Source organism: Artemia franciscana, chromosome 12 (genome assembly GCF_032884065.1).
Source record: "Artemia franciscana chromosome 12, ASM3288406v1, whole genome shotgun sequence".
Lineage (NCBI taxonomy): Eukaryota > Metazoa > Arthropoda > Branchiopoda > Anostraca > Artemiidae > Artemia > Artemia franciscana.
Genome location: NC_088874.1, coordinates 9,740,189 through 9,752,773, shown reverse-complemented (window position 1 = coordinate 9,752,773; position 12,585 = coordinate 9,740,189). Strand labels below are relative to the sequence as shown.

The following is a 12,585-nucleotide window of genomic DNA, read 5'->3' as shown; positions in this document are numbered from 1 at the left end:
TCTTCATATACTACTTTAATCTGTTTATAAAACCTTTGAGTAACTGACTTCTGAACGTCGACATCAAAAACCTGGATTACCTGGTCCATAAGCCGCGAATCTAGCAATTTTAAGCAAGGCATATGCTGCTTGTCAAGAAAAGAGTACCATTGTTACAGAGTTCCATAATAATAATAATAATGTCAATAATAATTTATTCCAGAAACAGCCCGTGGGCCATAAGAAATTTACATAACAAAAACAAACAACAAATTAACTAAAATAAATTAATACTATTTAAAGAAAACGCTCACGGTGTGTGCGTTGGGGAGGACCCTTAGCTTGAAAAGATTACCCCTGGGAAAAACTTGGGTAATTGAAACGTAATTCTTTAAATATACTATCTTTACCCCCCTCCCTTTTCTTATAATGTAATTTAAAGAACATTAATCTAACTAACAAATATTGAATATTAAGCCAAAATAAAAGAACTAATGGACATGTTTTTTTATATAATTTAAAGAATATATAGTCTAAGTAAAAATTGAACATTGGAAATTATACTGAATTAAAATTGATATCTACTAATTTTAAAACATGCTTTATGTCATAATACGTCACGACATAATATGTCACAACTAATTTTATGAATTTTAAGGTAATGACATGTAGAGATGGCAGGGGGCTTAGGGGGTCATAAGTTTGAAAAACGTGGGAATTTCATGGGATTACGGAATTCAGATGTGGAAAAAGTTTTTTAACATAAAATGATTCCAAGTCTTCTGGCCTTCTTCTGCCATATTATTCCCTTAAGAAAAGAGTTTCATAAGGGTGCTATCCTTGCTAATTATGGCCTAGATTCTCATGAGTACTTAAAACACTTCCAAACTCGATGATCCCATGAAATGCCCGTGTTTTTTTTTTTTTTTTAACACACATCTAATACACGTGTCCCGACAACCGCTCTGATTGTTTTGTACTTAGGGAGGGAGGGAGATACCTCAAAGAGTGCATCTTAATGCCGAAACATCTCAGCTCTCATTGAGCCATAAGACAAATATTGAATTAGTTTTAAGGGAGAAACGAGGGTAAGGTGGAGATAGAAATTGGAGAGATGGGGTGGTGCAAAAGAAACTTTTAGAAACGCATCAGAAATGTGAAATTGATATCTATTCCCTTATGATATTTGGGAATATTTCTGGTCTAAGCTGTTATTATGAAAGCAAAGAGTAACATTAAACCCCAAAATGAGCAGAGTTTATTCCGTCTAGGGGGGAGGGCTACCCCTTGCTCATACACACCTCCACCTAATGGTCTTAGAAGCTACGGGAGGTGCTCATTAGACGAGAAATTGAGAGTTCTAGTCTTTTTTAAGCTAACATTGACTGGAGACCAACTAGCTGCGGGGAGGTGGGGGTGTACTTTCCGAAGGGTGTTTCTGTGAGGGGAGGGGGTATTTACCACGAGGGGTTTTTTGGTGGTATTTTACAGTGGGGTATTTTCCATGGTGGTATTTTTCACAGGGGGCGGTTGTTATCTGGGGGGGACGCCAACCATCAATGGTCTCATGCATGACAAAGTCAGTCTAGTAGCGATGCTCATACTTACGTAGTTACTTATAAGCCAGGAAAAACATGTTTTTCATCAAAACATATTTACAAAATCAAGCTAATTACCTAGATTCAGTCGGAATTTGGAATTTCATTTGGTTTCTTTTAGTTTTTTTTTCTGAATTAAAGAATTATATATTCATAAACGTTTATGGTAATTTTATATTTTTATTGTATTACATCTTCTTGTCCCCAAAAATGGTGTTAATATTTCTAAGAAAAGGAAAAAGAATAAGAAAAAAATGATGGATATTAGGTAGTAACTGTTGTTATGTTTCCAAGAAACGGGAGAAGAATAAAAAAAAGGGTGCATAGTAATTAGTAACTGTTGTTATAATTAATATTTCTAAGAAACGGGAAAGGAATAAGAAAAAAATGGTGCACATTAGGTAGAAGCTGTTGTTACAGTCAATGTTTCTAAGAAACGAAAGAAAAACAAGAAAAATGAGTATATTACTCAGTAATTGTTATTAGTAACTGTTGTTATCATTAATGTTTCTAAAGAAGGGGCGAAGAATGAAAAAAAAATTGTATATCAGGTAGTAATTGTTGTCATAGTTAATGCATCTGAGAAAGGGGAGAAGAATAAGAAAAAATGGTGCATATTAGGAAATAATAGTTGCTATAGTTAATACATCTAAGAAAGGAAAGAAGAATAAGAAAAAATGGTGCATATTAGGATGTCATTTTTGTTACAGTTAATGTTTCTGAGAAAGGGAAGAATAATAAGAAAACAATGGTTCATATTAGATAGTTACTGGTTATGGTTAATGTTTTCAAGAAACGTGAGAAGAATAAAAAAAAATGCTGCATAATAAAGAGTAACTGTTATTACACTTAATAATTCTAGGAAACAGGGAAACCATAAAAAAGGTGCACATTAGGTAAGAGCTGTTGTTAAAGTCAATTTTTTTTTTAAGAAAAGAAAAAAGAACAAGAGAAATGTGCTGTTTACTAGGTAGTAATTGCTGTTAAAGCTAGTGTCTCTAAGAAAGAGGAGAAGAATGAGAAAAATGGTGCATATTAGGTAATAGCTGTTGTTAAAGTCAATTTTTTTTAAGAAAAGAAAAAAGAACAAGAGAAATGTGCTGTGTACTAGGTAGTAATTGCTGTTAAAGCTAGTGTCTTTAAGAAAGAGGAGAAGAATGAGAAAAATGGTGCATATTAGGTAATAGCTGTTGTTAAAGTCAATTTTTTTTTTAAGAAAAGAAAAAAGAACAAGAGAAATGTGCTGTGTACTAGGTAGTAATTGCTGTTAAAGCTAGTGTCTCTAAGAAAGAGGAGAAGAATGAGAAAAATGGTGCATATTAGGTAATAGCTGTTGTTAAAGTCAATTTTTTTTTAAGAAAAGAAAAAAGAACAAGAGAAATGTGCTGTGTACTAGGTAGTAATTGCTGTTAAAGCTAGTGTCTCTAAGAAAGAGGAGAAGAATGAGAAAAATGGTGCATATTAGGTAATAGCTGTTGTTAAAGTCAATTTTTTTTTTAAGAAAAGAAAAAAGAACAAGAGAAATGTGCTGTGTACTAGGTAGTAATTGCTGTTAAAGCTAGTGTCTCTAAGAAAGAGGAGAAGAATGAGAAAAATGGTGCATATTAGGTAGTATCTTTTGTTACAGTTAATATTTTAAGAAAGGGAAAAAGAATAGGAAAACAAATGGTTCATATTAAGTAGTAACTGTTCTTATGGTTTTTGTTTCTAAGAAAGGGCAGAAGGATAAGAAGAACTCAAAATTTGATCCGGCTAAATAAAACGATAGTGTAGTCCCCCGTGGGAAGGTGTCCGATGAGCAGAATATATCAAGGGAGGAATAGTTGCCTTTTCTGAATGTATTCGCAGTGGCGCTAATTGAGGGAGTATTTTCTTTACCCTCCAAGAATTATTTGCCAAAAGGATTTTGAAAATTACTTTTTATTGTTAAAAATTAAAAAATTAGTAAAACTATCTCTCGTGATTTTAAAGAATATTTTTGTATTTTTTTTTACAAAAGTAGACAAAAAATTCTTATCTATCACATTTTCATTTATTAATGCCTCTGTACCTTGGGTACCTAAAGCGGCATAAAGGAAATTAAAGTCTGATCCACAAATAACCGGGCAACTATAGTGGGGGAAGAATAGAGGCACACCTTGTCTGAATTTTCATGTTTTTAACGAGTTTTCGTCAGTCTTTCAACATTTGTTTCATTTGGATACTGTTTTGCTACAGAAGAGTGAAAATAAGGTATTTAAGCTTTTAGCAAAGCTATCTTTTATTTGGGATTCAAATGACAATACATATCAACGAGTACGTAATCTATATATATAAAAATAAGTTGTCTGTGTGTGTGTGTCGAGTGACGTCATGTTTGTGTGTCGACTGACGTCATGTGTGTCAACTGATGAAATTACATACCAGGACACCGGGACACAAATAACGACCTAGACACAGGGAATATAAATGACGACCGGGAACCTCAAAGAGAAATTACAGACTGGGACACCCGGACACAAATCACGACCGGGACACAGGGAATATAAATGACGACCGGGAAATAGGGACACAACTAGAACAGGGACGCCGGGGGCACAGGCAGGATTTATAAATGACGACCGGGACACAGGGATTGTTCGAATAGAAATTACAGACCGGGACACAAATGACGACCGGGACACAAGGAATATAAATGACGACCGGGACACTCAAAGAGAAATTACAAACTGGGATACCGGAATACAAATGACGACCGGGACACAGGGAATATAAATGACGACCGGGACACAGGGACACATCATTAGAATAATGAGGCATACATCTGAATACGGATTGTTTTTCCCATGGACAATTATATGCTGCATGTTCAAGAGTCAGTAAACCTGACAATCTATTTATATGCACAGACAATGAGACAGCGAAGAATGTTGTATATTCGCATGTTTTACGTAGTTAAAAACATATATATATATATATATATATATATATATATATTCACAGGTGGGACACAGGGACACAACTACAATGGCACGTAACTAATATGGCGCGTAACGACTTACGCGCGCGGGGGGGCTTGGGGGGGCGCGAAGCGCCCCACCAACATATAAATTTATGTACCATACGTACATAAAGCAAATATGTGGGCAGTGCGTTTATAAATAATGGAGTTTGATTTCCGTACATAACCCACATCAATATATTGGGCTGTCTTCAAGCAAGAGGCACTGAAACGATAGCGTCTAAGAATGACCTTTCTCCAGCCTTCCATCTTTAAATATGGGTAATGGATGATGGTAGAAAGGGTAGTTGTAGATGGCTGAAGTGCTGTATTACCATCTACCCATGTAGATGGGTAAATTGTAGAAGATCCAAAAAAGCAAAACTTAATCTTTTTTAGCCCATTTTTCAACAAAAAGTGTAAGCAATTGCACCCTTTTGTGTGTTTGAAACGATATGGTTGCAAACATGTAGAAAAATTGGGACGGAAATGACACATTTATTAATTAGTGCATCGGACACAAAATACAAATTAGAATATCACATAATCACAGAGGTTCTTTAGAATAAACAGAAGAAATTATCCGAAATGAAGGTACCACGGATATAAAAATATAAACATTTCAGGCTACCCTTGACCCATCTTAGGTCTGTTCATACCTAAAAACCATGATAGTTTATGGTTTTCTTTTCATTATTTCAAAACTATGACTCTTTATCAAAATCATGGCTTAAGGTTATGGGTATTGTAATATTTCTGTTAGTGCTGGCAAGTCAAACTGTCAAAGTCGAGTGGATTGGTATGCTGAACTTAGGATCCTTTGTCCTAATAGGTAGGGTTCCTAGTGTACCCAACTATTTGGTTTGGGATGGGGGTCAGTGGCTTGACTCTGTAAGCTCAGCCAGAGTCGACCCAGCTCTAAATGGGTACCTGGTGAAATCTGGGGACGGTAAACAGGAAGGATATGCGAAAGCACAGGATAGCGGGCCTCCATCCCCCTGTTGCACTTTCTGGCTGAAGGGTCTTGAGACGGTAATCAGTACCATCGATTTGGACCTTAAGTGTCTAGTGCCGCATCCATTACCTTTTTGCTTTTTCTAGTCAAGCTGTGAAAATAGATAAGAAAGGGTATGGATAAGTTTTTTTCAAAAAACAATTGTTAAATTTGACAATGCTTTTCGGCCATGTTTATAACATCATCAGTCTTTTGATTCCCAGAGACAACTACACCTCTAAAAGGAATTTAGAAACAGGTTCATAAGCTGCTTGGTGTCATATGTGTTGGTTTGTTTGGAATGATTTTTCACACGTTTCTTTTCTTTTTAAGGGGATTCGATACAACAAAATCATTCTCCAGCTCTCAGCGTCGGCTAACTGTCTCAAAGACAAAAGGTTGAATAATGAGTATTTCAAACACCCCATGGAACTAACAAAGCAATTTTCGTAAAAATCAATAGTGGATTTTATATGTCAACAGTCCGAAAGTCTAGCAAGAAGCAAGTTTAAAATGAAGAAAACGTGCAACTTCTTGCTAATTGTTGAGCAAAGCGTTGTCTACTCAATACGCGTACATGGTAAATAATACGCTCCCTATATCGCCAAGGTTTTCAATCGAAGTAGGAGGCACAACAGAGAACTCCTAAAAACATCAAGCTAGTCAAAGGTGATTTTTAATTTTTTCCAATCAGGTATTCTAGAGTTGTTTTAGGGACTATTCTTTCCTGAACTTCAAAAATAAAATTCTGCTCTATTCAATAAAAAAATTACACTTTTTAATGACGTAAGTTTCATTAAATCAGAATGTTCCTATCCCCAAGACAAAACGGATGAAGTTAAATGGTTTTCTAAGATTCACTTGGAATTAGGTTTCGGCTTTTAGTTTTTGGCGTTTAGTCGGATCTCTTATCTAAATCCTACAAGTTAGGGAAAGACCATCTAACTAATTCTAAATAGATTTGGGAATAAAAAATAATGTGTCGTAAAATTGAGGTATTCAATTTTAGCTATACTATATAGCTAATTTGGTTGAAATTAGATGAATGAAATAATTAAAAGCAATTGAGGCCTGGAACAGATACATGAGGTCAGAGGGGGTGACCCTCCTCCTAAGACACTTCCGGTACACTTATTCCGCTCTTTTTCTTTTTATAATCTTTTTTAAAATAAACTTTTTAATTTGGTGCCCACCTCGAGTCACATTGGCCCCCTTGGCTCAGCAGCCCCCTTACCTAAGATTTCGCTCTTGATCTGTTAGAGATTCAGACATGAAACTGCTCGCACGATCAGTTTACGAATCATTTCGTCATAAAATTAATCACATAATTAAACTTGCTTGCCAGATCTTCATCTTCAGAATATGTTTTCTTTTTTCCTTTTTCTGGCAGATTTGTTTTATTCTCTTTATTGTGAGCCCCTCGATTTAGTGTATGGTGTCTGGGCTTCAATGACGGGGATACGACAAGGTCACTTACGACATTGATTTATGTTAAAGAGTAATTATTTTTTAACTGCCCCTATCCACTCCCCACTCAAAAAAATCTTAATTTTAGTTTTGTGACTATTTAAATAGCCAATGGCCCAATAGGGCTTCCGTGTGAAAAATCTGTCTATCTATTTATTTGAAACTATATAGCTAATTTGGTTGAAATTGGATGAATGAAAGAGTTTAAAGTAATTTAGGCCAGGAACAGATCCACAAGGGATTTTAGTTTACTAGCGGGTGATAAGATCTTAATGAATTTGATATTTAGAAGGATATCATGTCTCACACACGAAAAAGAAAAAATTAGACATATATGTAAAAAAAAATCCACCTTCAGTAGTTAATATAGATAAGAACTGGAACGAGGCCTAAACCTTGCTCACTCATCGAATTACCTAGGACAAACAGTTTTTCCAAATTCATATTTTGGAATATCACATAGATTCATATTACCATTTAAAAAAAATAGCTAGGTGTTGGAAGTTGGTTTTATTGTTAGGAGTGCGGGGATGACGGGGCAGGAGTGGTGCTGGAAAACCTTCATGTTGTTGCCCCTGTTACTACTAATCTAACTCCAGCATTTCATTAGAATTTATTTTCTTATAAATTCTATGTATTTTTAAATCTATGTGTTTTTTAAGGGAATTTAAAGGAATGAGACATTAAATTTTAGTGTTACAAATAATACCATGTAAGGCTATTAAAGGCTAGTATTAAGGGCTAGTAAGAGCTAATACCCTTTACTTCCAAGCCCCCACCCTTATGAGACACTGGTTTTTTTTTTGTAGTTTACAATTCAAACAAGTTTACAAAATTACATAGCTAGGGTTTAAGAATCCTCGAAAAAAGGAGCCCTTGACACAAGTAAAAACCAAATATTCCTTTGCTTGTCGAGGAACGTCTTCAAAGCATTTTCTAGCTGCCAAAACAGCAAGGCAGGACCCTCACATTTCAAGTGCTACTCAGATATTCCGCAGCAACCGGACGTGCGGTTGTTTTTCTGTCTCTTTATAGAAAACGTTGGAATCTTGTAGCGGATCAAGGGGCTGCTTTACAATTCTCTACCTCTTGTAAAAACAGTTGTATTTCCGCTCTTAGAAGTTAGAGTTTTCCCCATTAGTTGATTTTTTTTATCCAACTCTAAAGAAAAAGAAATAGGAATTAGTCTGGTCTACTCATTCAGACAGTCTCAATGAAGCCATAGTAATTTATTCATCAAAGAATCTGCTCGCGTCTGTTGTTAATACATATTTTACTGCTATAGGAAAACATTATTGTCTTTCAAATAGGTTTCTTTGTTGTTTTACATCAGCACCAACCAGATTCACACAAACGAATTGGTCTGACGAAAGCGTTATCTACACCCCTCCCCCCTGTCATTACGCTCGAATCATATTGGCGCCCTTGGTCCAGTGCCCTAAGATTTTTCTCTAGATCCGCCCTTGAATGCGGTAAGTGATTCTTATGAAAGTTACACCATCAGATTTAGTGTATCAGAGAGCCTTGCTCTAAAGGTTCCAAGCTCCCATCTGCAAAAATATGAAATTTTGTATTTTTTTTGCCAGAAAAAAGATCACTGATGCGCTTTTTTTTTCTTATGAAGCAATTTCAATGATAATATAACCCAAATTAGTTGGTACTAATTGCCAGTCAGTTGGTAAGATCCATTGCCCAACCACACGTCCCTGCTATGATGCTTCAACCTGCCGACAACACGATAAAACCACTAAAACAAATAAAGATGTAAAAATAAACGCTACTGGATATCCTATACCACATATTCTGCCTATAATTTAGAATATAGGTACAATATTCCACAATCGTCTCTTTTCTTCATTAAATAAAAAAACAAGTTTTTTTTAACGGGAAGTAAGGAGTGACATTCGCTCCTTACTTCCCGTTAAAATAAAATTGTTTTTTTTTTATTTAATTTCTGAACGTTTTTGATTCAATGCATGTTTTGATTTTGGCTCTGCGCAGATGAATTATTAAAACGAAATTTGCCTATTTATTTTTCTGGCTATTTGGCTTTCTCGTAGTTTTGATTTAGTGATTTTGAGAAAAAAAGGAGTGGGGGAAGAGGCCTAGTTGCCCTCCGATTTTTTGGTTACTTAAAAAGGCAACTAGAACTTTTAATTTTTTACGAATGTTTATTAGTAAAAGATATACGTAACTTACAAATTAGCTTACGTAACAAACTTCTGTATTCTCATGTTTTTATTACATATATGAAGGGAATCACCCCCTCGTTAGTACCTCGCTCTTTACACTAAAGCTTAAATCTTGTCACAATTTCTTAAGAATGACCCCTGAATCACAAAAGCCGTAGAATAAATAGTTGAAATTACTAAAAATGCTTTAGCGTAAAGATCGAGGTATTAGGAGGAGGTGAGCCCATCATACACGCAATAATTTCTGTTCGTTTTAAGTTTTAATGCTTCTCCTTACTTTCAGATGAAAAAACTTTTTCATGTTTATTTTTTCATTGTTTTATTTTTAATAATGCTAGAAAATTCTGCTTTCCCTTCATGAAACTTTTCTTCCCCCATGGAAAATTCCTCCAAGGAAAGTTCCCTCATCATATCCTCCTCTTCTCCACCCCCACTCAACCTAAAAATCCCCCAGAAAACGTCTGTACTCCTCCGAATAACCATTACCATATGTAAGCACTGGTCAAAGTTTTGAACTTGTGGTCCCTCCCACGGGGACTGTGGGGGAGTAAGTCGTCCCCAAAAACATAGTTATAAGGTTTTTTGACTACACTGAATAAAATGGTTATCTCAGAATGTTGATCCGGTGATTTTGGGAAAACAGTTAGCGTGGGCAGGGGCCTAAGTGCCCTCCAATTTTTTGGTCACTTAAAAAGAGCACTAGAACTTTTCATTTCCGTTAGAATGAGCCCTCTCGCAAGATTCTCAGACCACTGGGTCGATACGATCACCCCTGGGAAAAAAACAAACAAAAAACCAAAAAAAAAAAAACAAATAATCACGCATCCATGATACATTTTTGTAGATAGGAGCTTGAAACTTCTACGATAGGGTTCTCTAATACGCTGAATCTGATGGTGTGATTTTCGGTAAGATTCTATGACTTTTAGGGGTTGCTTCCCCCTATTTTCTAAAATAAGGCAAATTTTCTCAGGCTCGTAACTTTTGATGGGTAAGATTAAACTTGATGAAACTTATATATTTAAAATCAGCATTAAAATGCAATTCTTTTGATGTAGCTATTGGTATCAAAATTCCTTTTTTTATATTTTTGGTTACTATTGAGCCGGGTCGCTCCTTACTACAGTTCGTTACCACGAACTGTTTGATTATCTTTATTTGATATACTTTCTCCGCAGTTGCTCAATTTTTCATGGAAGGGAACGTTTTCGCGGGGGAATTTCACATTATCAAAATTTTTAGAGAGCCGAGCCTACCACCATATAAAATATAAAAAATAAAGGTTAAAACAAAATAATAAAGAAACTTTGAAAAGGTGGGTAAAAAGTACATACAATTAGAAACTGACCAAATAAACAAGTTGGTGAATAAGAAAATAAATGAATAAACAGAAAGTTTGCTAATTTACACTCACAGCTAGAAGAAATTGACACATACGATTTCACATAATCGTTCTTTTTAGAATTAAAAGTCCAAAATATTTTTAAAAAAAATTTCATCACTGTCCGCATTTCACTGAATAGACTGCTATGCAGGTTTTAACAGCCGCTTAAAACAAGTTTTAGTGCCAAATTTGTTCTTTGAGCATAGTGGGTGCATTATTCTGGATATTCTATGTGTATTTTTCAAAGGGTATTTTTGAGATTCTTTATATTCTTATCTAACATTAGCTAAGCAAGGCGTGACGCTACAACCAGTCTTTTGAAAGAGAAAACAATTGCCAACACTGCTAACAGTAACTACCATCAATAATTGCGTGACAACAGTCAATTACCATTAATTTATTATTAATTCATCTGTTCAGTCTGAAAGGGAAGATAACAACAAATTTATTCCCTGCGATGGTTATAATCAAGCAGTTTATGGCCAATAAATGTGGCGAACTTCAATTAGGGAAGGGATCGTGCTCATAGCGGCCGAAACTCTAAAAAGAGAATTTAGATAAAAATATTCCCAACGACAGAATTGTTTTTTATAGTGACTCTAAATATAAAAAATTGTTAAGTTTAAAGATACCAAGGAGAAAGTTTATTTAGTTTTGAAGGAGGAAAAAAACATAAAATAGGGAGTGATCCTGATTAAAATTACATCTTCTAATTTAGTATTTCAGAAAACTGTCTTGAACCGGTTTTATAACCCTAAGTAAAAAAGTGAATTAAATAATTCTTTCAGGGATGATGGCGTCAAACCAATAGTTCTAGAATATCAGAAGAGGGCTTGTTTGAACTACAATATAAGGATCTAGCATCCATTTAAGAAGGAGAAGATATTGTGCCACAGCACAATGGGGTTAACAACAAATTCAGACCAATATAGGAACAAAGTGCTATCGAGCATAAATTATGAAATAGCCAGTCAACTTATAATCATCAACAACTATACATTGAGCTTCGGAAACCAAAGAGACTTTGTTACAGAGGTTCTAATATTACACAGTGGCAAATTTGGTCTTAAGTATCCACGCAGTCCATGCTATATAAACAAGTTATGTAAATATTCATTTTAAATATTAAACTGAAGCTTTCAGGAAATGTTAAGGAAGATGTTTTCAAGGGGTTGAAGGGCTGCTAGTTTACCTACCATGCCCTTTTTATTTCCGTTCTCTCCAAAAACCTTAGATCAAAATTTTGAAACAGCCATCTTGTTCAAAATAGTCTAAAGGTCAAATAACTACGCCTGTAGGGATGTCATAACACTCTGCAGCTTTAGAGAGGAATTCCAAAGACAAATTAAACACACTATGCGAATGCAGGTTATCAAAAGGGCGTACATCAATATCTATCGAATGGCTAAGGGCATTGAATTGAAACTTACACATTGAGCCTTCAAACAATTATAGCATTAGTTCTAACGAAGGGGCAGGGGAAAGGATGTATGATTATATATATAACCACTTTTATTTTCCTGGAATACCTCTGGTCTTTGCTGCTATTATTGTGAAAGTAAAGAGTAACATTAAATCCCAAATTGAGCAGAATTTTTTCCGTATAAGAGAGTGGTTGCCTTTTCCTCATCCAAGCCCCCCCCCCCCATAGTCATAGAAATTTGGGAAGATACTCATTCGGTTAGAAATTGAGAGTTGTAATCCTTCTTATAAGTCAAAAGTGATTAGAGACCAACAAGCCCCTGTCCTAAGATTGTTTTGATATCTGGTGCTTTTGTTATCCTCTGCAAAATGTGATCGACATGTTGAGGAACCTATTTCTACTTTCTCTTCGGCAGCTCAATCTTTTGTTTGAGGGAATTTCCTGTGGAGGATATTTATCCGACAATAGGGGGATTTCATGCAAGGGGGATTTTCCACGGGATGGATTTAACAATGTTTTTTTCCTTCTACAAGAAGAAAAGTAAACACTAGCCGTAAAAATCCATCCG

The 12,585-nt window shown here is 35.3% G+C and overlaps 1 protein-coding gene across 3 annotated transcripts in view; it reads right to left on the bottom strand.

Moving 5' to 3' along the window:
* Positions 1-10,756, bottom strand: part of LOC136033658 (sodium/glucose cotransporter 1-like) — a 120,194-nt gene extending 109,438 nt beyond the window's left edge. Inside the window, exon 1 of one of the 3 annotated variants that reach the window (XM_065714486.1) lies at positions 10,625-10,756. The gene's annotated coding sequence lies outside the window, so the exon portion shown is untranslated. The remainder of the gene's footprint in view (positions 1-10,624) is intronic. The other 2 variants (XM_065714483.1, XM_065714484.1) reach the window with 2 other exon arrangements.
* Between the last annotated feature and the right edge of the window lie 1,829 nt (positions 10,757-12,585).